The sequence below is a fragment of the Aulonocara stuartgranti genome, assembly GCF_965226115.1.
Source record: "Aulonocara stuartgranti genome assembly, chromosome: 14".
NCBI lineage: Eukaryota > Metazoa > Chordata > Actinopteri > Cichliformes > Cichlidae > Aulonocara > Aulonocara stuartgranti.
The window spans coordinates 3,920,341-3,948,061 of NC_138950.1; the positions used below are offsets into that span (position 1 = coordinate 3,920,341).

Consider the following 27,721-nt stretch of genomic DNA (forward strand, 5'->3'; position numbering starts at 1 on the left):
GTCATTGCAAACTTTTCTGTTTTATATTTAGATGATGCAGAATGAGTTCATTGTATCCATTCAAAACAAATGAGAGGAGCAGAAAGCCGTTGAGTCATCTAAGCAAAGAATGGCCAAAATAAAGTGTGAGGAGCTGTGAAACATTTGAAATGTTCTTTTCTTTAAAAAGAACACGTTTATATGTAGTGTGGGTGTCAGTGTTCAGGTACATGTGCATATGTCTGATTGCATGCATGGGTGTGTGTGTGATATCGATCTCATGCTGCGAGCGCCTGCAGGTGTTGCTGGGAGTGTCTCATTAGCTGCTGGGAGACTGTTGTGAAAGACCGGGACAAGCAGCTGGCTGCTTGTTAGAGAACAACAGGAACACAGACAGACATTTTCCCATTATTTCACATGACATTTAAGTGACTTGAATGTAATTTCTAAAGACACAGCCACATCGTCACCATTAACCATAGACTAACCTTAAACATTTAAAGATTGTCTTTAAAGATGATGCTGGCTAAACAGTTTTGTGGTCCCGCAATATAATTATTACAACCCATGAACATGCACGGAGATACAAATATGGAAAACATCTGCAACAAAGACGTTCACTGGGCACGCGCACACACACACACACACACACACACACACACACAGCACTAGATAATCAGAGTCCGAATAATTAACATGGATCACTTATTGAGCTTTTAAATTCACTCTTTAATCCCGCTGCCTGATGGCAAAGACAGTAGCTGACATCCCTGTGTGTGTGTGTGTGTGTGTGTGTGTGTGTGTGTGTGTAATTGGGAAATTGAATTCGACTCATACATCAAAGCGGCGACCATCTGTCTGGCAGGGACTGTTTGTTTTTAAATGGAGTTTATTAGAGTTTTATTGTTTTAATTTGGAAGCTGTTAAAGAGGCACTCCCAGATGTTTTCAGGTCCACATTATGTGAATGTTTGGAAATGTGTTAGCCTGCTTCCTTATACTCGTTTCTCAAAGATGGAGCAGAGTGTTAGTCACATTCAGTCACCATCCCAGCAGATCAGCTGATCTTAATCCCAACTCACATCAGCTGATCCCTCAAAGCACAGACACCCTTCTATGGCCAGTCTAAAGTATGGCATGCTTTTAAAGCCACTTTAGTCCGCCTACAGTTGCACATCTGCACGTTGCTTTACAAACCACCTCCACCTCAGACCGTCCTTTTCATGCTGCGTCTGTCTGTTCTGTGCTGCTCTCCATCAGCCAAATATAAGTTACTGCAGACGATTATTGCACAGCTCTTTTCACCACGGTGGTCCTGAATGAATAACAGTAGAGGTACAGCGGCCACCTGTCAATGAGAAGCTGTCGAAATTAATTTTCAAATGTTAAACTCAAATGTGGCTGGGCAGCTCCACCACCCACACCAAAGTGCAGAGTACTCACGACTCTAAAGCTCTGCTCCTCATCAGCTGCTCACAGTATTAAATTAAGCTCTGTTCCAGTTTTCAATTTTGTCCAGTTTTTGTGGTGTGAAACATTTGTTAATTTTGTAAATATTCAGACTGAATCAGCATGAAACTGGAACACAGAGTTACTGTGAACGTCCTCACAACGGAGCAACAAGTGCCAGGCGGAGCTTCTTCACTGTCCACAGCTTCTGTATGAACTCCACACGTCCTTCCAGGCGGCTCTCCTTCTGCACCGTCTCTGCCTGTGCTCGCTGCAGGAGGCAGTAAGGAAACACTTTTTTTAAGTTTGCAGAGACACTTTCAAAGAAGCTCTTCTCAGGGTTGTTACTGAGTCACTGCTCTCTGGTCTTTGATGAAGTCCGGTGTGGGCTGCAGTGCGTAGGTTGCTTGCCCTAATTATGTTTCAATCACAGGTTTAAGAGCCTTGGTAACACACTTTTCAAATACTTATGATTTTTTTTTTAAAGGTTTTCTGTAGGAAAGCATGAGAGCATTTTAAAGTGGAGGCTGCTCTCCTTTCTGAATGCTGTTTGTTTTTAGTATCTCAGTGCACAGCAGCATCTCTTTTATCTATTCAAGCTCTTCTGAAGTGCTCGCAGAATTGCCACCCATGCATGTTTTTAAATGAAATACCACAAACTGGGTAGACTTGAACCTCTTTCTGTAACAACGTAGCAGGCATGCTTATCAGAATCAGTGCAATCGGTTCAGCTGTGCCTTAAACAGTCAACATGTTTTTCTTTTACGGCTCTGCTGTAGAGGATCTTTCACTCTTTCAAAAAAGTGTTTGGGCTGCATCTGGATAATATCGTAAGATCACCATGCTGTGTGTGCTGGCTCAGGCTGTGTAACACTGGAAACATGAGTTGCATCATGCAACATCCTTGCCGGTGTTGTTGCTGAGACGACACTGAGAAGTGTCTCACTAATGCCACTCAGGCTGAGGACACTGAGAGAACTCTGCATGTTAATAGCAGAGACAACAGATGCAGTCTCTGTTGTTCACTGCTACAACACAGCCTGCTGATGCTTTGTCTCCCTTCATTGGCACCACATTAGGGAGCATGAATCACTGATATGAATCACTGAGCTCTAATCAGGCCAGTCAGTGTGACAGTTAATCCCAGCTGAGTCAGCGTAGCCTGAGGTAAAAGGATGGACGTTTGATTTCCAACTGATTTATTTGTGGCAGTGATTCGCAGAACCCCCGGGTTGCTCACTCTGCTGGTCTTATGAGCAGTCCTGACAAGCAACAAAATCTTTGAACTGCTGGTTAAGATTTAAAATGACTTTCTTAAGTTTAAAGTTGCATGCAGGGCTGCTACCTCAGTGTTTGATTTGATTACCAGTTGGAGGAAACTAGAGCTGACTGTAAGTGCCATTATACAGCGAATGCACTGCGAGAAATCAACAAGAAGTTCTGAATTTTTCGTACCCCCCCAACTTGACATAAAGCCCTGATGAGCTGCCCCCAATGTGTCTAAACAAGGAAAGGAAGAAACTGAATTCTGGATCGGTCCAGTTCTCAAGACAAGGCAGCAGCAGGGAAAATTTCATGGTTTGAACCTGGAGCTGAAGTTGCATCATGAACACTTTCGTACATATTTCTGGAAATGTGTGGCAGCTCTCACTGGGACCACATCTGAGGAGGCAGAAAAATCATTTCAGAGAGCCGATGGTCACAGAGCAGTGCAGCTGTGTGTCTGAGGTAAAATAACAATATTTGACTGTTTCCTTATAATTATTCATTACTAGTGCGCATTTTGAGCTTCGAATGCACTTGTTGCCAAATGCAGTAATCCCATTGGTCAGATCTGTTTATTCATCTAAAAAACTGACGTTGGTTTGAAAACAAAATGCTGACAACAGCTATACTGAGAACAGATGAGTCCAAAAAATATTTTTAATGCACGAAATAATTATACAATTTTTACGTGTCTGGTGGATAAAGGCCTTAATGCTTGTGTCAGTTTATACTTTAATAAAATCTGCTTTTCTAACTCGATATGGTGAGGCAGCTTTACGAATGGTTGCAGACCTATCTCACTCTACCGTCGAGCTCACTGAAACCTCATATTGTCATCTTTCAGTACAGCTCCTTGTCAGCAACAAACTAGCAACAACTTAGCAGCTTTGCAACAATGTTGCCAGATTGTTGCGTCAGTATTTCGGCTCTCTGACGTGGCTACCATTGTTCAAGCCACCTGAGCGTGTCCCCCATGAACAGCTATCAGCAGTGCTTTGCGTTGAGTCTCGTGGCTTAATGCTTTGGCTTCATGTGAAGTTGGATAAAATCAATAAAACAATATCTGTTTGCTGTTTCTGTGCCGCCAGTGGGACATCAAACAGCCGCCCCCATACTAATAAAAATGGTCTTTAGGCAAAAAATGTCAACCTTCTGTGGATGCAGCTGGTGACCAAATTTCATTGTAATGACTGAGGCATCATCTGGGATCGCTGCAGTCAGGTGCCTGAGCTAGGCTGTCGCTATTTGTACTCTCACATCTCACAGACAAAAGTGTTTGGACCTTTATTGTTTTTAAAAGTTAGTCATTACACTTTTAAAATCTATGTAAAATATTAAACATCTGCTCTCATTGTACTCATATTAAAACCTGCATTAGCATATCTGTTCATTCTGACTTGCAACAACCTAATATGTTCAGTGCTGCTCCTGCACCTGAGCAGATGCAGGTCTTCATGCATGCACGCATTTCCATTTTCCATTCCCATTATTAGCTTTATCTTTTTCTCCTTCCTCATCTTCATTGGCTATTGTAGTGCTGTAGCTTCTTCTACAATAGCATGTTTTAGCTCAGGGGCACTCCAGCAGTGTTCATGATTACGCTACTGCAACTGAAGCATAACATTGAATGCAAGAATGATAACCACCTATTGCTGCTACTGTTGCACAAACAGCGGCGACAGAGACACATCCACGTGAGCAGCCCAGGGCCAGTGTGATCGTCATACAACCTAAAAACCTCTAGTGCATGCACATATACAGAGAAATCACAAACAAGGAGAAAAGGAGAGTAAATAGATGTATTATTCATACTGCAATTACTTTATCTTCAAAATAATGCAGAGTCATTTAGTAACCAGTGAGAAATGAAAATAATAAACAGGGATGCTCCAGCTCTGAGGAGGAAGAATGTTTTGTTCCTATTGGTTGTTATATTTTACTGTTTTTTCTTCATTAAACATACTAAAAATTTTTAATTCAGCCGCTACACTAATTATATACAGAAGCCTCTCGCATAATATTAAAGGCTTTGAGGCAAAAATTAAAATGCTGATTATGTGAGGGAAGTTTGAATACATGAAAAATCAGCTGAGGAAGGATGTTTCGTGTGTGTTTGTGTGTGTGTGGTGGTGGCGGGGTGTTCTTCCTGCCAGAGTTGTGTGGGTGTGTTTTTCTGTCTGGATGTGTGTGTGTGTGTGTGGTGACCCGTAAGTGTGAGGGTGAGCGGTGCATGGAGCTACAACATCCTGATGAACACAGCACCAGCTGAGAGACCACCTGGATTATACAAACCTACCTGACCCCTTGCGTGCACGCACACACACACACACACACACACACACACACAGAGAGTGTTTCTCTCAGGTGAATGGAGGAAGTAAGGAAGGATTAAAAAACAGGTCCTGGACAGGTGGTGAAGGGTGTTGGTTTGAGAGGAAAAAGGATAATAAGAAAACTTTCTGAATTTGTGCTCACATTCAGCTCTTAATGTTTCAGAATGATCTCTTATATCCTTCAGAACTTTCAGTTTTATTTTTATCAGTGTAGTTTTAAAGCATTTTTCATTACCTGTTATTAGAAGTTCTGGTAATATGAATTGTAGCTGACACCAAACTGATGGTCAGATTGTCTAAGATGACTGAGAGGCTGTTTTATGTCATTGCAAATTGTCGTTTTTTTTTTTTGTTTGTTTGTAGAAATGAGCCAGTTGACACAGCTTCTCAATGTGACTTTTGGAAAGTGATGGCGGCATTTTTCACTAATTGAAAAACAAATTAATGAGAACTTAAACTTCCACATTAGGATTAGGGTTTCCAAACTACATGAGAACAGAAGCCTACATGACTAGACAGAGTCAGTGTGTTTATTTTTATTTTATTATTCATGGGTCTGTGGATGTTGCAGACTGCGTGCTGTTAAAGGTGGACTGAGAGCAAGCCATGTATTGATTGATGGCGAATGATCCAAAAAAGACAAAACATAAGGTTCAAAAAGGGAAACTAAACTCTATAAACTACTGAAAACCAAAACTTGGAACCACAGAGACTAAAAACAACAAAAACACCTACATATATACTGCACACACCTGTACATGGGTATATGTATACATAAAGACCCATTTACAAATAGCTGAACACAATCCATATACCCTGTGCACACCGCAGCACAGTCATAGTTATTTGCGCACAATTTGATACTTTGTGTTTTAATCTCTTATCACCAAACATTATAGTAAGAAAACAGCTTTAATGACTAGTTAACAGAGATCCACTTTACCTTAAATGCTAAACTGTTTGTTTCTGTCGACTATGCAAGTTATAGAAAACAGTGTAGGATTCATCTTCTTTTTACCTAATTTACATAAAGCTTTACAGACTCAGATTGGTTGTGAGGAAATCAGGGTAGCCTGGTTTTGTATTTGATGATTAAAGTTATTTGCAGTGTTTTGTTTTGTTTGTTTTTACTTTACTGATTTATTTAATTTTTAAGATGTAGTTAACTGGTAATTGTTAGAGGCTAGTTTTCTAGCCTCTACAATTTCTTGTAATGCAAGAAATTGTATCCTTGTTAGCGGAATAAGAAATGACATGCATGGTGCTGGAGCATGAGCAGACAGCACATCTGTACTGCATTGTGAAAGGCCAACTCTGCAGTGTTTTCTCCCCGCTCCTCAGAATGAATCTCTTCCTCTCACAGTTTATTGTGTTGTTTTCTCTTTTTCACACCAGTGCTCAACAAATTTCATTTAATTTATTTCCACAGCCGTGGTGTTTTCTCATCCTCTTCCTCTAATATTACATGCCATTTCCCTAGAGCAGCTTTTTTATTTTTCTGCCTGCACTTGGAAAATGCATTTCACTTGTTCTTCTGTTTTACCACTCCTCATCAGTGTCTCGCACAGGCCTTTAAAATCATTTATCCTGATATATACCCGTCGGTTTTTCTTTGACACATGCATATAGTTGTTCCTGCATTATTATTTTGGTATGCATCATGATAGTTGACAGCATACTTTCCCATTTCTCACTTTGAGTCTTGAACCTTTTGATCTCTTGCCTACCATCTGTTTAAGCATGAAGGCCTAAATAATGCATTCATTAAAAAAAGGAAAAGGCTGCTGCCATTGGTCAGTGGAGGTGGTCAGAGCTGAGAGGATGTAACAAGAACAGGTCCATCAATTCTCTTATTATTGGTGGTTTTCCTGCAATTTTCAGCCTCTACTGGGAAAGCAGTAATAGCCAGATTAAATAGGTAATTCCATTGTTTTGCTTCCCTGCTTTACAATAACAATAAAGCGAACCAATCAATCAAGCCTGGAGGGGCCCAGAGATGACGCAGCATTGTCATTCAGGTTCAGGTTAACAGCTGCAATTCAAAATGAGAACACCTATCATTGTCATAAATGGCTGCTTTGCCTTGGGTAGTGATTGCATATATGAAACTGAATTTGTGGGCTCCACTTGAGGCAGATTTTCTGAGCTTTTTTTTCCATCTTTTTCCAACATGCTGCAACAATCACTTTCAACTGAAATCAATTCCTTCACTCTGGAGCTACCTCCATCTTGCCTGCAGTGTGGTGCAGTTTTCCATGACAATCCTGGGAGGGCGATAAAAGAGAACACACTGAAAAACCACGCCAGAGGTATTTTTTCAGTCACTGCTTCACGCTTTATAACCTTCACCTTAACCTATTACCTCACTGTCAGACTCTGCTGTGTGTGTGTGTGTGTGTGTGTGTGTGTGTGAGCACTTTTTAACAGACAGTATACCACTCTGAACGGTAATATTACCTTTAAATAAACAAGCTTTTTCTTTGCCCTTTCAATTGAAATTGAATTTAAACATGGTGGTTAGAAAGCAGACACATTACTTGGTAAATGCTAAATCACCCATGACTCATTAAATCACTTAGGCTACGTTCACACTGCAGGCGAAAGCGCATCAAATCCGATTTTTTTTTTAAATTTTTTTTTTACCCTATGCGACCCATATCCAATCATGGTCTGACAGTGTGAACGGCACAAATCCGATATTTTCAAACCCGATCTGGGTCACTTTTGTATGTGGTCCTGAATCCGATACATATCTGATGTTTTAGAAAGCGACTGCTATTTGAACGGTCGTGTCGCATTAAATCCGTCTTTTACGTCACTGACACAAGACAGACGCTAATTATCAGCGCCCAAGAAGACATCGTGAACGCTTCCTGGCCATCCAGTGTAGATGTTAATGAAGCTGTTGGGAAGACAACCTGAACATTTTATTTGTACTGTATAATCTGCAGATTCTGACAGAAATCTGCAACTATCCTTTGAAGCACCGCTCCTCTAAAACAGCAATAAGGATCATTATTAGGTTATTTACATTATTATGTCAATAACAAAATAACTTAAAGCAAAAATTGGGAAACGTAAAGTCCAAAGTCTTTATATTAACGGCCATCTGTCAAACAATACTGTTTGGTCTAGGTCTAAACAGAGCCCGTTGTGTGTGGCGTCTTCTTTTGCGCATGCGGGCTGCTTTGAGCGTTCACACTGAACGCTTTTGCTGTCGCATTTTATTTGTAGTGTGAACAAGCAGACAAAAAATCGGATTTGATCAAAAAATCAGAATTGAGCATTAAGACCTGCAGTGTGAACATAGCCATAATGGCACCAGCAGGCACACACACACCTTGCTTGGAGCCAGAATATTGTAAAATCAATGTTAATTCTCAGCTAAAGTCAGTCCATGAGCTGCATGTGTCAGCACTCATTGTGGAGATATTCAGTCATTAAACACACATCCTTGCGAAGGTCCGTAAAAAACCTATTAAACTCATTTTCTTGTTGTGCCATGAGGCAACAACAGCAGGGAAGATAACAATGAACCTTTGCCAGTGTGTAAGTTTTCAGATAAAAGGCTTATCCAGGTCTTACACTACCAGCATCAACACCTTGTGTTTCTCATTTTGGAAAGTGTCCTCTACAAACAGGACTTTGTCGCATTAGGTTTTCATAGTTACACACTAGATGTCCTTTGGCCAAAACCAGGCATGGCAGGCTCTATTGATCTCTGAGCAATAATGGACCCAGTGTATCATCCAGGAGACTGTGGTATTGTGTTTTTCAAACAGCTTCAATATTTTTCCCCTTTCTTCTATTTCGGCTTTCACTTGCTTTAGAATTAAGCACCTGGTTAGGAAAAGATCAGAGTTTATTTGCCCCTTTATGGATCTCACCCAATTCCCTAATCAACCCAGTATCACAGCAAAACATGTATTAAACACATTTGATGCTTTGCCTCTGCAAAACGTGGAAGCGACGCACAAAAGGACATGTAATGCATAACTGAGACACAATGCATTGTGACTGCAAGAACAATTAAAAAATTCAGAGACTCTGTAAAAGTGGCTGATTTCCTCTTGAAGATGATCTTCTCCCAACTCGTCGTGAACACAACAGCTGGCTCCACGGCTACAGCCCTACATTTGGGATGAAGCTCTAAAAGTGGACTGTCAGGTCAGGAGTATAACTAGGAGCATGCACAACATTCCTGTAGAGGTTAAACTGGCAGTATGGAGTTCCACTGTGATGTGTCTGAGGGAGAAAATTTTGAGAAACCAACATTAATTTGTGCCAATTTGCCAAAAGAGAAAGTGAGAGAGATTTTCCTTCCAGGTCAAGCCATCCAGTGTGCTTCACAGGTGGGAGAGTACATAAGAACAGACACGCATTTCAATGATGCATTCTCAAAATGGTGTTCTGTAAACTGACCAGAGGTGCACAAGAAAATTATCTTGAGGGGGCGATCTGCTAAAGTTCAACAGTTTCTTTTAAATAATCACACCTCATAAGATAAGATAACCTTTATTAGTCCCACGCGTGGGAAATTTGTTGGGTTAAGGCTGCCGACCTTTGCCTGCGCCATCTTACCCTTCCGACCATACACACATTACAGCATCACATGGGGAAGACAGGTCAGAGAGGTATAACAATGGAAAATGCACAAATTGAGGAAAGACGAGGAGAAAAAAGAACTCCCCCCCCAGACTGAGCTCCAACAGGGAGATCAGTTTGAGAACAGACAAAAAAACACCTCAGCACATGAATCAGCACATCTCACTACATAGAAGACATAAGCTTCGAAGGCGTTTGGAGGGTGTGTGTGTGTGTGTGTGTGTGTGTGTGTGTGTGTGTGTGTGTGTGTGTGTGTGTGTGTGTGTGTGTGTGTGTGTGTGTTCCATGTTCAGCCGAGAGAAAGTGTCCCTTCGCCCAGTTAGGCAAAAGTCAACAATCTTCGGTCGACGCGACCTTGACTGATGAGGGAGAGAGTCACAACACAGTCTTATAATCTAAAGAATTGTTGTTCTGTCATCTTTGATTTGATGAAGTAATTTCAGGGTTGATTAATTGGTTCCCTCTAGAAAGAGACAAAGAATGTCAAGTAAGAAGAACATGGAATCAGGATCAAAGAGAAGGAAGAGACAAATGAGAAAATAATGAGTTAAGAAGTGTCTTATTGTGAACGCACCTCAAGTTTCTGCTTGTGTAAGCACATTAGAGTCAAGATGTTCCTCAGTGAGGTGTTAAATGTACCTAGCTGAGTGGTGAAGTGCCTGCTATCAGCATGATAAATGTGCTTCTGACATGATAGAGCTATCTGTTCCTTCTCCCAGGACATTTACCTGCAATGTTCCAGTGACTCACTCACACACAACCTGGGGATATTTCTGTGCACATTTGATATTGAAATTAAATCTACGTGCCCTGAGTGGTCCATCAGAGAGTATTAAGCATGTAAATTAAAACAAAATGACTTTCAGACTCATCTAATGTTATAACCAAGTTGGAAAATGATCATGAAATAGCTATTACTGACCTCTGTAGATGTGGACTCATTACTCTATAGACATTGAAGTGAAATATGTGTGTGACTTCGCCCTGCACCGTCTGCTTTAAGTTGCCTTTTTATAAATGTATGAACAAATATGACGATGTTGAACTATCAGTGTGAATCTGCCCCCTTTCATCCCCTTAAATGCTACTCAAATCTGCCGTGTGACTGTATGAAGACAAATCGGGAATATTTCCGTTTCTGTGCTCACTTGCATTTTATTCATCTCTAAGTACCCCTTGTCTCCAGAGTTTTTTGGGACACCAAACATCAGAGAGAATCCATGACAGCACTGTTGGAGCTAATTGGATTTATCCAAATGTAATTCAGTCATCGTGCCAAAATGTGTCTATAGGCTTTCAGCCGATGATGGGATGAAGCAGATGGTCATATTTCACTTGCCTCTAAACTTCTTTGTTTTTTTCTTTGTGTTTTAAAATTAGATTTTACCTCTAATCTTTTGATTACAAATACGGGGAGCAGAAAAGGTCCTTTTGTATTTTTTAGATTCTGTTAAACCTTTTCTGTATATCAGATATACAACTAAGAAGTTGGGAAGAAGTCAGTCTGGTAAAGCAGCCTGTTTCTGACGTCAGAGCAGCGTCTGACGGACCTGTAACTGTGACAAAATTAATGAAGGCCTGTCAATATTATCTCATTCATTAGACCTTTTAGTGGCCCTGATAAGCTCATTTCCAGCTCCATTTTCTTTAGTCTTACACTCCAATAGCTTTGCATACGTCACAGTTCAAAAATATCCCTTATTCACCTCATTCTGAACCTTGTACTATAGCACTTCTCCCTTTAAAACATACTTTTTCTAATTAGCGACCACTCGCAAAGGGATAAGCTGGTGGTGGGTGTGGCTTCATTCTCAGAGCCTCAAATTTGCTTTCTTTCTAATAGACAGCAGGGGGCAGTTTTTTAAGTAGGTAACCAATGGATGACATCACAGTGGGTCCATGTTTTACATACAACATTTCAGTGAAATCCTGACCAACAGTTGAGATGACAAAGAGTAGAAGAAAATATCAGAACCAGAGAATTTAGAGCCTTTGGAAGTCAAAACTCTTATGTCAGAAATTACTTTCACATCTGCTGATCTCATTGTTTGGCCATGTGTAATATGACCATCCACCTATGTAAGGGGCTAAACTTGACAGGAATAAAGAAAAAGCATGACCGCTCTGCAGTGTAAAGGTGAAAGAAAACACAGTGAGGAGGTCGGGAGGTTCCTCTGCTGTTAGAATCAGCATAACTAACCTTCACAGAGTCAGTCGTCATTCTTCAGTTTGAATCTTTTTCAGAGATTTCACTCTGTATGCAGGGAATAAAAATTTCTGGTGCCATAAGACGGTAATGTGAGGTACACTCAACAAAAATATAAACGCAACACCTTTGTTACTGCTCCCTTTCCCCATGGGATGGACGTAGAGACCTAAAATTCATTCCAGATACACAATATAACCATCCCTCCCAAACAGTGGTCACAAATCAGTCCAAATGTGTGGTAGTGGGCACATCTGCCATATTGAGATAATCCATCCCACCTCACAGGTGTGCCACATCAGGATGCTGATCTGACATCATGAGTAGTGCACAGGTGTACCTCAGACTGCCCACAACAAAAGGCCACCCTGGAATGTGCAGTTTTTTGCGCTATTGGGGGTCTGGGGACCCAGAACCGGTCAGTATCTGGTGTGACCACCATTTGCCTCATGCAGTGCAACACATCGTCGCATGGAGTCTATCAGATTGTCAATTGTGGCCTGTGGAATGTTGGTCCACTCCACTTCAATGGCTGTGCGAGGTTGTTGGATATTCGTGGGAACTGGTACACGCTGTCGTATACGCCGGTCAAGCACATCCCGAACATGCTCAATGGGTGACATGTCCGGTGAGTATGCTGGCCATGCAAGAACTGGGACATTCTCAGCTGCCATCTGCCCTGAACAATGTGAACCATGATTCATCCGTGAAGCGCACACCTCTCCAACGTGCCAGACGCCATCGAATGTGAGCATTTGCCCACACAAGTCTGTTACGGCGACGAGCTGGAGTCAGGTCAAGACCCCGATGAGGATGACGGGCATGCAGTTGAGCGTCCCTGAGACGGTTTCTGACAGTTTGTGCAGAAACTGTTTGGTTGTGCAAACCAATTGTTCCAGCAGCTGTCTGGGTGGCTGGTCTCAGACGATCTTGGAGGTGAACCTGCTGGATGTGGAGGTCCTGGGCTGGTGTGGTTACACGAGGTCTGCGGTTGTGAGGCCGGTTGGATGTGCTGCCATATTCTCTGAAACGCCTGTGGAGACAGCTTATGGTTGAGAAATGAATATTCAATGCACGGGCGACAGATCTGGTTGACATTCCTGCTGTCAGCATGCCAATTGCACGCTCCCTCATTGCTTGTGGCATTTTGCTGTGAGACAAAACTGCACATTCCAGGGTGGCCTTTTGTTGTGGGCAGTCTGAGGTACACCTGTGCACTACTCATGATGTCAGATCAGCATCCTGATGTGGGACACCTGTGAGGTGGGATGGATTATCTCAATATAGCAGATGTGCCCACTACCACACATTTGGACTGATTTGTGACCACTGTTTGGGAGGGATGGTTATATTGTGTATCTGGAATGAATTTTAGGTCTCTACGTCCATCCCATGGGGAATGGGAGCAGTAACAAAGGTGTTGCGTTTATATTTTTGTTGAGTGTAGTTGGTTGTGAAAATGGCCTCATAACCACTAAATGAATATGTTCTCTTCAAATGGGAAAATGTTGTTGCATGCTGCAGCGAGCTGGTATTTGACTGCTCTGGTTTGGTTGTATAATTGACATCAGCGGGACGCTGTCAGCTGTTTGGAACCGGCATAAAGGCAAAACAATGCGATACGATACGACCCTGCTTCTCATTAAGACTCACATTAAACTTGTGTTTCTGTAATTATTAACCTCAGCATTGAATGGGCAGCATCAGCAATGAAAATAAAACATTATTTCCACTAATGTAAATGAAATGAAAGTCTCAATTTATATTAACAATTTGATCTTTTTCATCCTTCCATCACTCCTGACCTTCCTTGTTGAGCGAGCTCTGCTGTGAGCAGCTCTGTGCACCGTTTCAGCCTGTTGAGATTTCAGGTCTGGCCCTTAATCTGGAAAGCTCTTCGTTAGGGAACTGCAGCAGCACAGGTAACAGATCATTTGCGAAAACCAAAGATTTGCTCTTCACACTGAGTAATGAGGCGAACATGCACACAAATAGATCAAGTACCCAGAGTATCGTCTGGCTGCCAGCGACCTAACCCTGACAACAAGCCAGATTTATAAGAATAATGATGTTTATGTGAAGACATGGGAGCCCATTAGCTATGAAGCTGTCATCGCAAGCTAATATCCTCCTGTTTACCATGTGTGAGGATGTAGTAACTAGTTTATAGACTAATTTTTATACATTGCGTTTTCTGGGTTCACTGACCGTTCAAAGTGATTTTTTTTTAATTACTTTTTATCTACATACTGTGGATTATCTCTCCATTGTCACCCCTTAAGTAGCTTTTTCATTTAATTATATTTGTGGTGATTAGCCCAAAATCACAATTAATAACGCATGGCACTCCATTTCGATCTAATGTGAGATTCTTACCAATTTCTGACAGCGAGGATTTGATTTGCCTAAACCAATCAGTAAAGATCAAAGCACCAGCCCTAGTGTAACATAACTTTATGTCCGCAGTGATGCAAAGTTATTCCAACATTCATTTAACCAGGAAGTGAAACCCTCGACATTAAGGATATATTTTGCGAGCGGTGAGTGCATCAAGCAGCCAACAGTGCTTTGTACACATTGCTGTAATCTGACTGGCTTGGTGCTCGTGAGCTGGGAGGTTACAAACAAGCTAATGCTGAACACTTGTGTTCTCACTTGCACCTATCAGGTGATGTCTGGAGAAGCTTTGTTTTCACATAATAGCAGCTTTTCTATTTGCAAGATCATATATCTGCCATATGTACTTTGCAACATGAAAGGAGTGTAAAATTTAAAAAAAAAAAAAAGCAGGAAGTGTGTGCACATGTGAGAAGACTCCAATTAAACAAAGCAAAATAACCTATTAAAAGTAATCAGAATTAGCACTTCCATAGTGTAGTGGCTTACCTAAACAACTCTGGTTCAATCTCTGGTGTTAAAAAACATGTGGCGCTATCTGCTGTGATGACCTTTGTAAATAAGGGAGCTGCTGAAAGTAGCTTCCCCTTTCACTTGTAATTATCACTTTGCCTGCTTTACTTTGAATCCGTTAACATTTAAATTGCAATCTGGGCTCTGACTGTCCACAGATGTTCTCACATCCTTACAAACTGGGAATGATTCTCTGTCCTTCAGCCTCTTTCATCACAGTATTTCTTGTCTGGTGCCTGCTGCGACTTGTAAATCACTTTCCAGACCTCCCCACCACCCACTGATCAACACATGCTGTTAAAGGGATTACTTGTCATCTTGAATTCTGGTCTTTTCTTTTTGCCTTAAGATTGTTATTGAATCAGAAATGTCTCGGTAATTATTCTTAATTTGGTATATCCCTTAAAAGTCCAACAACCCCTTTAATTAGGAACTTCTAAGAAGACAGTGATGGAGAAAACATCAGTCTCCCTTAGACTAAAATCTGCTGTCTCTCTCCATCACATCAGGTATACAGCCATCCAACCAGCTCTACTTCAGTGTACTCATTACTGTTTGTTTAACAGCAGTGTGAGTCTGGACCTGTAGGTTTGGTGCTAATAGGTTTCTGAATGACAAGAGTAGCAATATGTTCTAATGAGCCAAAATCCCAGAGTGATAATATTCACCAACCATTAGAGTTCCGAGTTGAACCTGTTATCTGCTCTTTACCTCTTCTTCTGTTGTCTTCTGCAAAGAATAACCCAGTGACAGAAGGTGAAGCAGACACAAATGTGGGCATCATGCTGAAATAATTCGTCTGACATTTTAATATCCGGTCTGCTGTAATGTGACATGTGTGCTGTGACTGGTTCAGTAGAGAGAAAAATGTTTGTAGAATGAGACGCTGTTGAATTGTTGAACTGAAGTTTCCTGCTGGTAGAAAAACAACATTTTTCACTTTAGAAAAGAAAGGAAGGCACAAACTGTAATTACAAATTAGCTCGTTTAGGTTGTAAACAACAAGGCCGATCTGCCTGCGAGTGACTCCAGAGACGTTTCATAGTAATAATTTCAGCAGCAGGGTGAATTTAGTCCCTGACTGGATTAGTTTGTGTCATTTTTGTGATGAGTTTGAGATGAATTTGTGAAGATGTAAAAATCTGAAGCATAAGGTCCAGTTTTCTCTGATCTCACTACAGTAAAGAATCCATCCAACATTCATGAATCCAGATCTGATTAAATTCCCTTTCTTGGTGGACTGACCTCTGGTCCCATTTTTTTTTTCAACCAAATCCATCCATGACTGTTGAATTAATTCTACCAAAAAATAATTTAATTGCTGTCTTTTCCATACAGTATAAAGCACCTTGAGGTGACTGTTGGCAGTAAAAAACTGGAGATAAATTATCTGGATTTCAGGAGTGTGACCACACTTCCAAACACGCACCTTCTGGGTATTATGTATAGCCCCCCCTGCAAACTTCTTCACTTTTTATTAGTACATGAGGATCTGCCAGGCCCGGGAGCTGCCACCAGTCCCCATTGAGGCCTTCCCCAAACCGCAGCTCATGTCTTGATTAACTGAGAGCCATACTAGGCTCAGGGAGACTATACTGACCGTCTGTCCCGTGGTCATGCAGGGACTTCATCAAGCTTGGTTGTCTGTTCTTTGTGTGTTTTGATTAAAGAATGTTAGCTACCGCTCGTCTGCAGGCTTTATTTAAATGGAAAACTTCCACAACAAAATGGCGATGAGGATGGGATGGTCCTACCAGCTTTTGAAGCGAAGGAATTGGAGGAGTCACAGAACCGTGTGTTTCAGTCACCACCGAGACCATCAACTTTGAGGGAACTCCTGCAGATGGGTGAGTTGTAGCTAACTTTGTATACAGTCATGAGGAGTTTTTTGTCTTGCCGAGTCGTGAAGTGCTTGCTGAGTTCGAGTCTCTGGGAGGAGAATCCTGGGGTTCGAGTCCCCAGGCTTGTGTTCGGTTCTGGTGTTGTGCAAAGAAAAGCAATCGTCTGCTAGAAAGTAATTGCAAAAACACCGGTCCATCACAGGGAACGGTGGTTCAAGTCCACTGTTGATAATCACGTCTGCACAATACAGTGTGTGGAGTGACGGTATATTAGCACTTTTTTGCCGAGAAGGGAAGAAGGCCATTGCAGGGGATGCTCTGAATGTAAATATGGGATCTAGATCCAGTAGCAGCGGACGTTTCACCCAGTGGCCAGAGATAAAACTCAATATTTGACTGTATGGTAAGAAATGCGAGTACAAGTATGTTATGAGATGAAAGAGAATGGTTGTGTGGAAAAAGTTGATGTGTGTGTAAAAACAGTGAAAAATGGGGTTAAAAATGTTGAAAATTGGGAACAAAAACAAGAAAAGAAAAAAAAAGAGAGGAGTGTAGAAATGTGTGTAAAAGTTGCTTCCAACTAGCGGGAGAAGGTGGTACACCAGCTCCCCTAGGGTGGACACACACACACAAGATTAGCAGAATTGTTGATGAAAATAAGCAATAAAATAGGAAGAGGGTTTGGTGTTCTTCAATGTAGGGCAACTATAATCTCTCTGGGTTTTTAAGAAAGGCGAGTTCAGAACCAGAGAGGGGAGATGTGTTGTTTTAAGCGATTCGCCTTTATCTCCTAAAAATATTAGCAAATCTAAAATGAGGACGTGGGCCCAGCTAATGAAATAAAACTGAATTGAAAGGCTTAACTTTTTGGAAGTCTTTTTGTAAAACATCGGTGCTGCAAAGATCAAACAAAGTTCCAGGACACAGGAAATGGATAAAAAATGTGTTTCCAAAAAAGATTAACATGGCTCATGGGCTAACCAGAACAAATATGGCAAAGTGAAAGTTATGGAATGTGTAGAAAATCTAACATACATCTAGTTTTCAGCACCAATCAGTTTACCTTCTCTGGAATAGGGCTGTAAATCCTGGAGCCATTGCTTCTGCAGCTAAATTCCTGCATTTTTGGTTCTTAGTGTGTTACATTGGGATTGTTGCACAAACATGATGGTGGTTTCTTTAGAGAGCAGCAGAAAGAATCTGTGTTAGCTGCTTGCTGTGGCCTGTGAACCAGCATCTCATATTCGTGAAGGTGTCAGCCATGCTTCTCTTTATCGATTGCTGAAACGCGGCTCTGTTATTGCCCGGGATGCTACAATGTTTGTTTACTGCGGCGCTCCAGCCCTGTGACAGGAAGTGTGTGTTTTGTGTGTGTAGTTTGTGTCCTTATATAGGTTTATACCTGCCTCTTTTGTTTACTTTTGCACTCCATGGCATTATTATTTGTCCTAGAAGTAAGTGTGTGTGTGTGTGTGTGTGTGTGTGTGTGTGTGCGCGTGGGTGTGGGTGTGGGTGTGTTTGTGTATGTGTGTTTGGCACACTTATGCTGGCAGCATAATAACAAGACAGCGAAGACAAAATGTGGCTGACAGATAAAGAAAGAAACAAGACCACAACACATCAGATGCACTAACTGCATCACCTTCCTGCTAGTTGACTTTTCTTTTTCATTTGCCTGACTTACCACACACACACACACACACACACGCACACGCTCACTCTCTCTCTCTCTCTCTTAAACCTTTGTAGAGCTGCCTTTCTAAATCAGCACACAATCAGAGTAGATTACTTCGAACAGTGAGGGCCATTAAGAAGTTTTTTTGTTTTGGTTAATTTGACTTGAACCAAAAGTAATGAATTCCAACAAAGAATAAACTCAGGAGTGTTGTAACATTGAAAAATTAGGAATCCTAAAAATCTTTTAGTATAATTTGACCTGAATCACTTAAAAATATAATAGTGCATTCTCTGTTTGTCAGCTGGGTGGCATTGTGCTACATGGTAGCGCTGTGATAAGTTTACTGCTGTTAGTGAATAGCAGAAGTTGCTGGAACATTGGCAATGAAACAGAAGCATTTAGTGAGTTTAAGAGGAGCATATTTTGTTTTCTAAAAGCAGGAGTGGACTCACACTGTTCATATTTCATATTTAAGTAAAAGCTTCATTACAGTGGCTTTTAAACCAGAGCGTCACATCAAAATCAATAATTACTGCTTCTGCATTTGAGCATCAGGTGGTAAGAAGCCTAAAAAACACTGAAATGTTGTAAAGATCTTTAGCACTTGACCCACTGAATGAATCATTATTAAAATAACTTTAAAAAATCGGTAACAATCATCTGTGTAGGTTTTCAGTCATCCGGGTCATGGTCATCTAAGAAATCTAAGAGGTCCAGAAACTTACGCTGGATCCAGATAAGAGAAGACAGATGGTTTGAAAGAGGAGTGAAAGAAGCATCTATGTCTACTGTGAACGTCTATCTTTGAACAGAGGCGTTGATTTACGACACCAACTGTCTGCCATCTATAATCCAGTTTTGAGATCCTTCCCAGCCTCCTTAATGCCCACTCACACTTTGCGTCAGTTGATCTCATGATAGGGTGGGGGCAAGCTCTCACAGTGGCTTCACTCGAAACCTCTATTGATAATCACCCACAGCCTTTTTCACACCCCGACTCGTGTGATAAGGCACATCACCAGTAGTGGGTCAATGATTCTCTTAAGGGACACCCCCACTAGAGAGTACCTGGGACTCTCCATCATTTGGTCTTAGAACCTCGCTGATGAGAGGTGAAAAAACTTAAAGAAGTCCAGTCGCTTCTCTTTCCAAGCTCCTTAGAGTTTTTAACAATCATGTCACTTTTTAATTGTTTTGGTGCATTTTTGGCTCCAGGCAACAGGTGAGCTGCTGTATTGAGTATTAAGTAATTGAGCAATTTTAAGCAGCAGGTGCTTTTGTCTAGCTTTGGGATCCTTTGCATGCCAGCAATCTTACTTTGGGGAAACACCAATTAAGTGTTGAAAGTCTGGCAGCCATCCACGGTCGGACATCGAAGCAGGGAAGGTTTCCCTGGCGTGGCAAGCAGCCAGATACAGTAGCTGTTTTCAATTTGCAAAATATACTATCCAACCAGAGAACACAATTATATCCTCAAATATTTAAAGGAGATTTGATTTTTTTTAAAGATGGGTACACACAAAATTGTTACAGTCAAACAGACAGGACAGCAAATTTGTTGGCAAAAACAAGCAGCAGATTTGTCTTTGACTGTTGAACCGGCTCACAGGAGATGGACAACTTTGCTTTCATTTCATCTGTCACCTTCGGATCATCAGCAGCAGCCTTTATTTCTGGTCCTGTTGGCTCCACTCAGGGACTCGCACATTTTTCAGTTTGTTACACCTTGATGTTGCAGCAAGTCTGTCGGCACTGATCACTCCTACCAACTTTCATTGACTACCAGCTCATCACACTCTGATGCTTGGCCCTTAAGTGTCACATAATAACACACTGAGTAAGCACTTAGCAGCATTTTCCCTTTTTTCCCTTGGTGCACAAATGGACTGCAAAAGAGCTCGCTCTCTGCTGACATAATCACCATTGGAGCAAAAATGAACTCTGCAGGTGTTTCCAGTTAGGGTGGAAGACATTTGGCTTGTAGGTGTGATGAAATGTATCAATACAAAACTCTTTTCTAGGGTTTAATCACATAATTGCCTAAAATTAACAAAACTGCAACAGAAAAGTTTAAAAAAAAAAGAAAAGCTAAATGAAAGTGGAAATCCAATTTGCTAGTATGTAATCTGTCATTAATGCAGCACTGCTCTTTGAAAGAATAGTATTGGAATCTCACAAACTCACATCACGAGGGAGAAATGAGTGATGTGAAAATGCAAAAAGTTATTTTGGAATTGCTGAGTGATGAATCGAGACGCAATGGACAGAAAATTATGTCATTAAATAATGAAATTAAATTAAGAATGTCAGGCCAAAATGACACTAGTCTGTTGTCGTCCACAGGGCACAATGGCATAGATACATGTATGTATCAAACAGTGACGTCAGTGTAATCTCTTTGAAAGTTCAGATAGTTTTTTTTCTGACTTATTATTATAATGATGTCAATGAAAAGCACATTATTTGTGATTACTGAATCAGCTTGTTTATGACAAGGGATGAAGCTGGAAATGAGCATCTTAGTCATCTTTAACCAGACATCCTTACTCCTTGCCTGTAACTGACTTCTGATCAAATCTGTGAGCAAAGATTGTTCCCATCGAATAAAACCTATGTTCTCAGTTACGCTATACTCCTACATAACAGTAAAGTACTGTAAGGTAAAAAACATTGAAACAGTAAAAAAAACCAAAAAACATCCTAATCATCCGATAATCCTTTATGAGCAATAGTTGGTGACAGTGAGGAGGAAGAACTCTCCTTTGTAAAGGAAGAGACCCTAGACTCAGGGATGGGACAGCCATCTAACACGACTGCTTGGGGGGATTGAGGGCAAAAGGCAAACTGCAGAGAGAGACGACACTGAGTTGGGAGTGACAAACACGTCTGCCTAACCTGCCGTAACCAGGAGCATCAGGGCGCAGACACTGAAGGGCACCTTGTGTGTAAATGCCAGCAGCTTTGACAGAACGAGAACAGCCTGATGCATCTTTAAAAAAAACACTGTGTGGCATAACACTCACCTCTCTCCGTCATTATGGAGCTTGCTTTCATCTACCAGCTGGCTGCTTTGGCTTTCTGAACCGTTCTCTCTTCCCTCCTTCCTGTTTCTCTCTCTCTCCCTCTCTCTCACATACACTTCCTTTTCTCTTCCTTTTGTGCACACCGATCAATAATCCAATCTATACACCCTTTACCTTGGAGAGAGGAATCCTCATCACTACCTCAGGAAAGACACGCAGGCTGCTGAAGTCTTGGCAAGCCGTCGCTTCATCAGCCCACGCAGCCACTGAGACGTTTAAATTCCCATACTTTTAAAAGCTGTATGTTCTCCGTCTTAACATTTAATTTACCCTGGCAGCTCCTTTAAACTCTTTGTTATTTACCAAGACACTTGGAAGAGTAAAGAACGCACAATTACAGGGGCTGGAATACCACATATGAGGTACTAAAATCTGAAAGGATTAAAGTAGCCAGTGATAAAACCTATCAGAGCACAAAATGATATTCTGTGCTTGTGTGCTGAAGGAACAAGCACTAAAGGCACATCAGTAGAAACCTGTAGAGTGTGCCAGGTTCTCAATAGAAATATTAGCCGCTGATTCTCTCAGTGGTTTTCTATAGGTGCAGTGGAGACAAATCCTTTACAGCCAAACAGTGAAACAAAGCAATTTCTTTTCATTGATCTGTTTACTTTGGTTAAGTGTCTCAGGACATTAAGGTAGAAGAGAAGCTGGCTCAGTAAAGCAGGATGCCGCACTGTGAGAAACCACTTTCTGAGCTTATGATTGAAAGGTGCATTTTAGAGAGTCTGTCCCAAGGATGTGTTCAAGATGCTAATATTGTTTTAATGTGTGTAATTTTCTGTTCAGGCCGTCTCCTCATCACATTTTCTTGATTGTTGCAGGGCAGCTGAACTCCTCCACGACCCCATGAGTTTGGTTTGGGTAAGTAAAATGGCTTTGTGCGTTTGTGCGTGAGTAAGCTGTGTTGTCACGCATATGCTCGTAGAAGCGCCGTCTACAGTACGCAAAGTTTTAATGTGCAGTCGCTTTATGCATGAACAAATGCTTTATGAGGAGAGATCCTGCCACACACACACACACACACACACACACACACACACACACAAACACACGAGTCCCAGTGAGCGAGTCACAAAGAGGCTGCTTTGTTACTGAAGCCAGCTCGCCCTGTTCACTGGTTTTATTCCTTCACTCTGAATACTGAACATCTCACTGCCGTCATCCAAGCCAGGAAACCCAGGACTGCTGTGTGTGTGTGTGTGTGTGTGTGTGTGTGTGTGTGTGTGTGTGTGTGTGTGTGTGTGTGTGTGTGAGACAGTTGGTTATTTGAACAAATAGAAAATGTGTGCGAGTCATCCCTCCAGGCTGTGTGTGATGTAGCAGCATGCATCAGGAGAACAAGGACTTGTTGCCAACAATCAACAGGCTGTTTCCTCCATGTTTGTGCCATTTTTCTCTTTTTTAAATGCTTCATTCAGTAAACCTTACCACATGACTTCATGTTTGCAGTACTGACCCAGTGGAAATAAGTAAAAGTGTTTGGAGAAAGTGACAGCTTGTATGTTCTTTTGCCTTTAAGTTTTCCTTATAAAACTGCCAACAGCCAAATGTCACCTGAACAAAGAAGGTGACACCATGATGCTCTTCTCTAATTCAGTCCCTTTTAATGCAGGCAGATGTTGGATGATGCTAGATTGCAACGTAAAAACAAAAAGATCAAAGCAAATCTAGAAAACACAGTGAAAATACGAAACAGCAAAAAGGAGGGATTTATTGTTACTGGTTTCTGCATCTAGTTGTGTTGTATCTGCAGTGTTGTTGAATTGAAGAAGTTTTTTCAATTTGCTTTCGATCACTGTAGTGATCAAATTTGAGTTCTGAATAAGATTCCTTTAATGTGGCAACAGTTATGAATGGTCACAAATCAACCATTTCCAGCCACGACTGTCAACTACAAGTAGTGAAGTGTCATCACAAAGCCAGGACACTCTTGCTGTGAGGTGGCAGTGCTAACCACGGCACTGCTGTGCTGTAATAGCTGTAATCTGCATTGATCCCTAAACAGTCACCACACCAACTTTCAAACACAGCAAACTGGTGTTTGAGTTAGAGATGCGCTGATTAGAGCTATCAGACGGTACTGTGGTGCAGTGGCTGGCACTGTTGCCCTGCAGCCAGAAGGTTTCTCGTTTCAGCATCCTGATTGGTTCAGGCCTTTCTGGGTGGAGTCTGCAGGTTCTTCCTGCGCTTGTGTGGATTTCTTCTGGATACTCTGCTTCCTCCAACAGTCCAAAAACAAGCCTGTTAGATTAAATGTGGAGACAGTTAGGTAAAGTGTTTAAAGTTCATAGAATGTGTTAAGCGTACCGTATTAATCTAAATAATAATTGTAAAATGTTTGAGCTGTCAGTAACAGAGAAGTGATATAAATGCTTGTCCATTTTCATTTTTTCTCCCATTTCTGATTATCTTCCTAAAAAATGAGATTTCATGATATACATGATTCATCTTCTTTAAATCTACGAGACATTGGCCATTCAGTTAAAATGTATACAGTATTCCCCCAAATTATTTTGTAAATGTTTGCATCATACTATCATACTAAGCTGTGTTTAGCTTCTTTTAGTATTTCATCTAAACCAGCTGCAACAGCAGAGCTGAGCTGATTGTGTTGAAGATGAATCCATTTAATGCTGAACAATAATTACTTTTATGGGAATCACTGCAGCACAAAAAAAGACTTCCTAATGCAAAGCTATTGGATCGATGAAACGGCAGATGGCTGCAGTGCAATCAGAATTATAATTAAAACAGAAACAGTCACAGCCCAGCGCATGTTCCATTTTGTTTCAGAGAAAAGAAGATACACTGGGTTTACATTAATCAAGGTGTTTACCCAGCGAGTGAATCAGCTGACAGCGCATCAGTGCATCTCTAAATTTAATCAATCTCTAACCTCTTATTAAAAAAGCAACATCAAGGAAGCCTTTTCTCACAGAATTCGTGTTTTCTTTCTTTATCATTTTACATCATCCTTTCGTTCATTTTTTTCATCATCCTTGTCTTCTTGGTCTCTCTGGCCTATACCGCCTCTGTTTTTCACCGTTTCTCTTTCTGGTTCCAGAACACTTGCTGTTATTTCAAAAAAGTAGTCAACCTCGTGCACTTTACATCCGTGATTATACTTCTCTGTCCTTCCTCCTTCTTTTCCGCCATCCCTGAAATGTAATGGAGACAGTGATTAGGGACAGCTCAAAGTATGAGATATATTTTTGACTGGGGAATCACCTCTAACGATGTGGGCAGCGGTCCAGTAGGATGAGATGCCAGTGAAAGTGGCCATTTCCTCTCCATTGTCGCACACATTGATTATTTTTATGCCCGGTTGAATTATCTCATCCTCATTAATACTTTATTACTTTCATTTGATCACATTTTATTACACCTCTGAGCAACATTTCTTCCTTCAGTCGATATGTCTGTTCTGGGTGTTTGCGTCCAAGCTTGTGCCCTGTGTGAGAGGTCTGTTTGAAATATAAATTAAATTTATCTGTGACTATCACTTCATTAACCCCATAAAGGTAAAATAGATGAAGTCTCTTTGAGTTAAAAGTGTGGTTTCTGTCCTTCTCCCTGTTTTGCAGTAGGTTGTAGAATGTTTGGATACTTTATACCACTTTGTACTTGATACCATAGGGGAAATTACTCTTGCAGCAGTAGCAGAACAATACAAACGGTATAATTTACAACAAAAATAAATTTTTTATAAGTAGAAGTACTATATGGCCTAAGTGAAGGCCTAATAATTTTTATATATGAGAGTGAGCATGTGCTGATGAGGGATAATGGATATATTGAACCATGGATGTCAAAGACGGTGCTGGCAGAAGGAAAAGACCTCAGAGAAGATTCATGGATGTAGTGAAGGAGGACATGCAGATGGTTGGTGTGATGCCAGTGATTGGGTGAGATGGAAAGAATAAGAACAAGACCAAATTAAATAACAAAAAATAATAAGGTCCAACTGTGTAATATGGAATTCTAACAAGTAGTAGTGCAAATGACATTAAGAAATCTGTATATTATAAAGCAACATCAGCAAAAGGTTTAACACAGACAATTTTTACTTTTTAAAAATTTAAAGTGTTTTTAAAAAAATATGATCTGATTACTGATTCAATACATCCCAGTGAGCGCGGAGCGTGACTTTGAGACTGGCTCTAGAGCAACAGCATCAGCACACTAATATGTGTCCCACCTACACCAATATCTTTGGACTACAACAATATTCATTTCACAGCACAAAGCACCACTGCATGAGCATGTGGATATGTAACTTCATGCATTTACTCAACTGAAGCTCGCTTTAATGTTATTATACTCCAGGTATTTTTATTTCTTCTACTCTACCACCTTCCTGCATGTAAGGCCACATAGTTTAAAGCTTGGTTTCTTCTTCTGTTGCAGATTTTAACATTTGGATTTACTCATGCAAGCTGCACTATTATTAAAGATAAAACTACCCAGTACTATACAAGTACTTAAAATCATCTCCAGCTGCAACATTAAAGAGAGATACACATAAATAAATAATTATGACCCGGTTGTATAATATTAATTTACGTGTTCCTACATAATACTGAAGTACTATAGGGGTAAAGACACTGAATACTGCTTGCATTTCTTTGTAAAACATTTGTTGAACACGAAACCATGCTAGACTCTTGTTTATGCAGGTTACAGTAATACATCTGTATCGAGGCTTCGCCTGAAAATCGTACTTTTCGTTCCTACACTGGATTTCTATCTAAGCAGTTGTTCTGTTTTGCCGAGTGCCCCCTACTTTAAGTTTGAATGTGCCGCTCACTGACAAAATCCTGGGAATGGCTGAGACTATCACAAAATGTTTGTTTTAATCAAACACACGCCCACATTAACAAGGTTTTTATTAACTATGCAACATGAAACCTGATCCATCATGACTTCTGCTTTTTTTGGGGCCTCCTTGTAAACCCGTACCTCAAAGGCTGCCATTATATTGTGAGCCTTGAATCTCCACTGACTGCTTTCCTCTACAAAATGATTAAGATACATTCTAAGATTGTCCTTCGGTGTCCCTGCATCAGCCACCCCCCACGTGCAGCTTCCTTTAATCACGTACACATTGTTTGCCAGAGGTTTCATATTTCCATTGGCTTCCTGTCTGCCTGTTTGTAGAATGTAGATGGCAGCACCCGCGGGATTTGAAGCTGTAACCTTGTTACCTCCAGGGACTAAATCCTGCCTCTGAGCCTGAATGTTATTACCCGACAATCCAATCCATTACTTTCACTGAACAACACAGACTGTTGCACACCAGTAGCTTCGGGATGCTGGGTGAAGATGATTGAAGCATAATCAATATTTTATTAGAAAGGCTGACACCCCCTCTGTGTGAAAAAGACACAAAATCAATAAGGCTAGATTTGTGGCATGTTGGTCACAGGTCTTTGTTTGGATTCAGTCTTGGCAAAATCCTCCAATTCGTCCCATTAAAAATGTGAAAAATAAAATAATGTAACCTGTGAAACCAACTATTTACTATTTTAGTATTTATTAACAGTACAGCAGTGTGACAAAAGAGTCATTTGCCAAGTCATATAAAAAATTTAATGCAATAGTTGTAATATTTTAAAGACCATTTTGATGATTTGTTGAAGAATAATTTGGTTTTCTAGTGAACCATGTTATGTATACAGCAGCGATTTGTTTTGAGGCACAGGGTTATTTTAATATTCGTGCCTCATTATTTTATAATAATGAGGTATATTTAATGGTGTTGCATGCATTAGAAAGAGCGTGCATGGAATGAAAAGATAAACGGACAGCAATTTTTCTCCTGCTCCGTGTAAACATTGCTCGAAGCAAAGAAGTGAGTATTTTTCTGTAGCAGAGGCACAAAAACATCTCTTTGGTCGTTCCCAAACAAGCACAAATGTTACGAATAGACTTGAACTGGAGCCTCACATGAGCACAGTTGGTTGGCTCTCTGGAAGTTACTGCAGTCGAGACATATTTTCCATTTTATGTCTTTTACCAGGACAGACAATTTTATTTTACTCTAATGCCAAAACCTCTCCTCCTACCAGCATCAATTTGGCCATACTTTAATAGTTTGGGGAATATGTCTCCCAGGGAAGTGATAAGAAGAGACCAAAACAATCTGAATGTGGAGCTTACTGATCCCACAGTGAGAGGAAATCCTTCCCCACCTTTAATCTTGCTATTTTATATTATGAAAGAGAACAGGGAACGGATATTGTATTAAATGTGCTCAGAGTAAAAAAGCTCTATATACTGTACATAGCACTCCAGTCATGTATGCACAAGAATTCTCTTATGCAATTTAGTGCATGTATGTGTTGAGAGAAGATGTCGCTCATACTGCAT

The 27,721-nt window shown here is 40.8% G+C and overlaps 1 protein-coding gene across 4 annotated transcripts in view; it reads left to right on the plus strand.

Moving 5' to 3' along the window:
• Nucleotides 1–27,721, plus strand: part of slc8a2b (solute carrier family 8 member 2b) — a 200,307-nt gene that overhangs the window by 42,383 nt on the left and 130,203 nt on the right. For 3 of the 4 annotated variants that reach the window (XM_082503047.1, XM_082503050.1, XM_082503048.1), the window contains exon 2: nucleotides 22,174–22,213. The gene's annotated coding sequence lies outside the window, so the exon portion shown is untranslated. Of the gene's footprint in view, nucleotides 1–7,244; nucleotides 7,336–22,173; nucleotides 22,214–27,721 lie in introns of all 4 variants that reach the window. The other variant, XM_082503049.1, reaches the window with a different exon arrangement.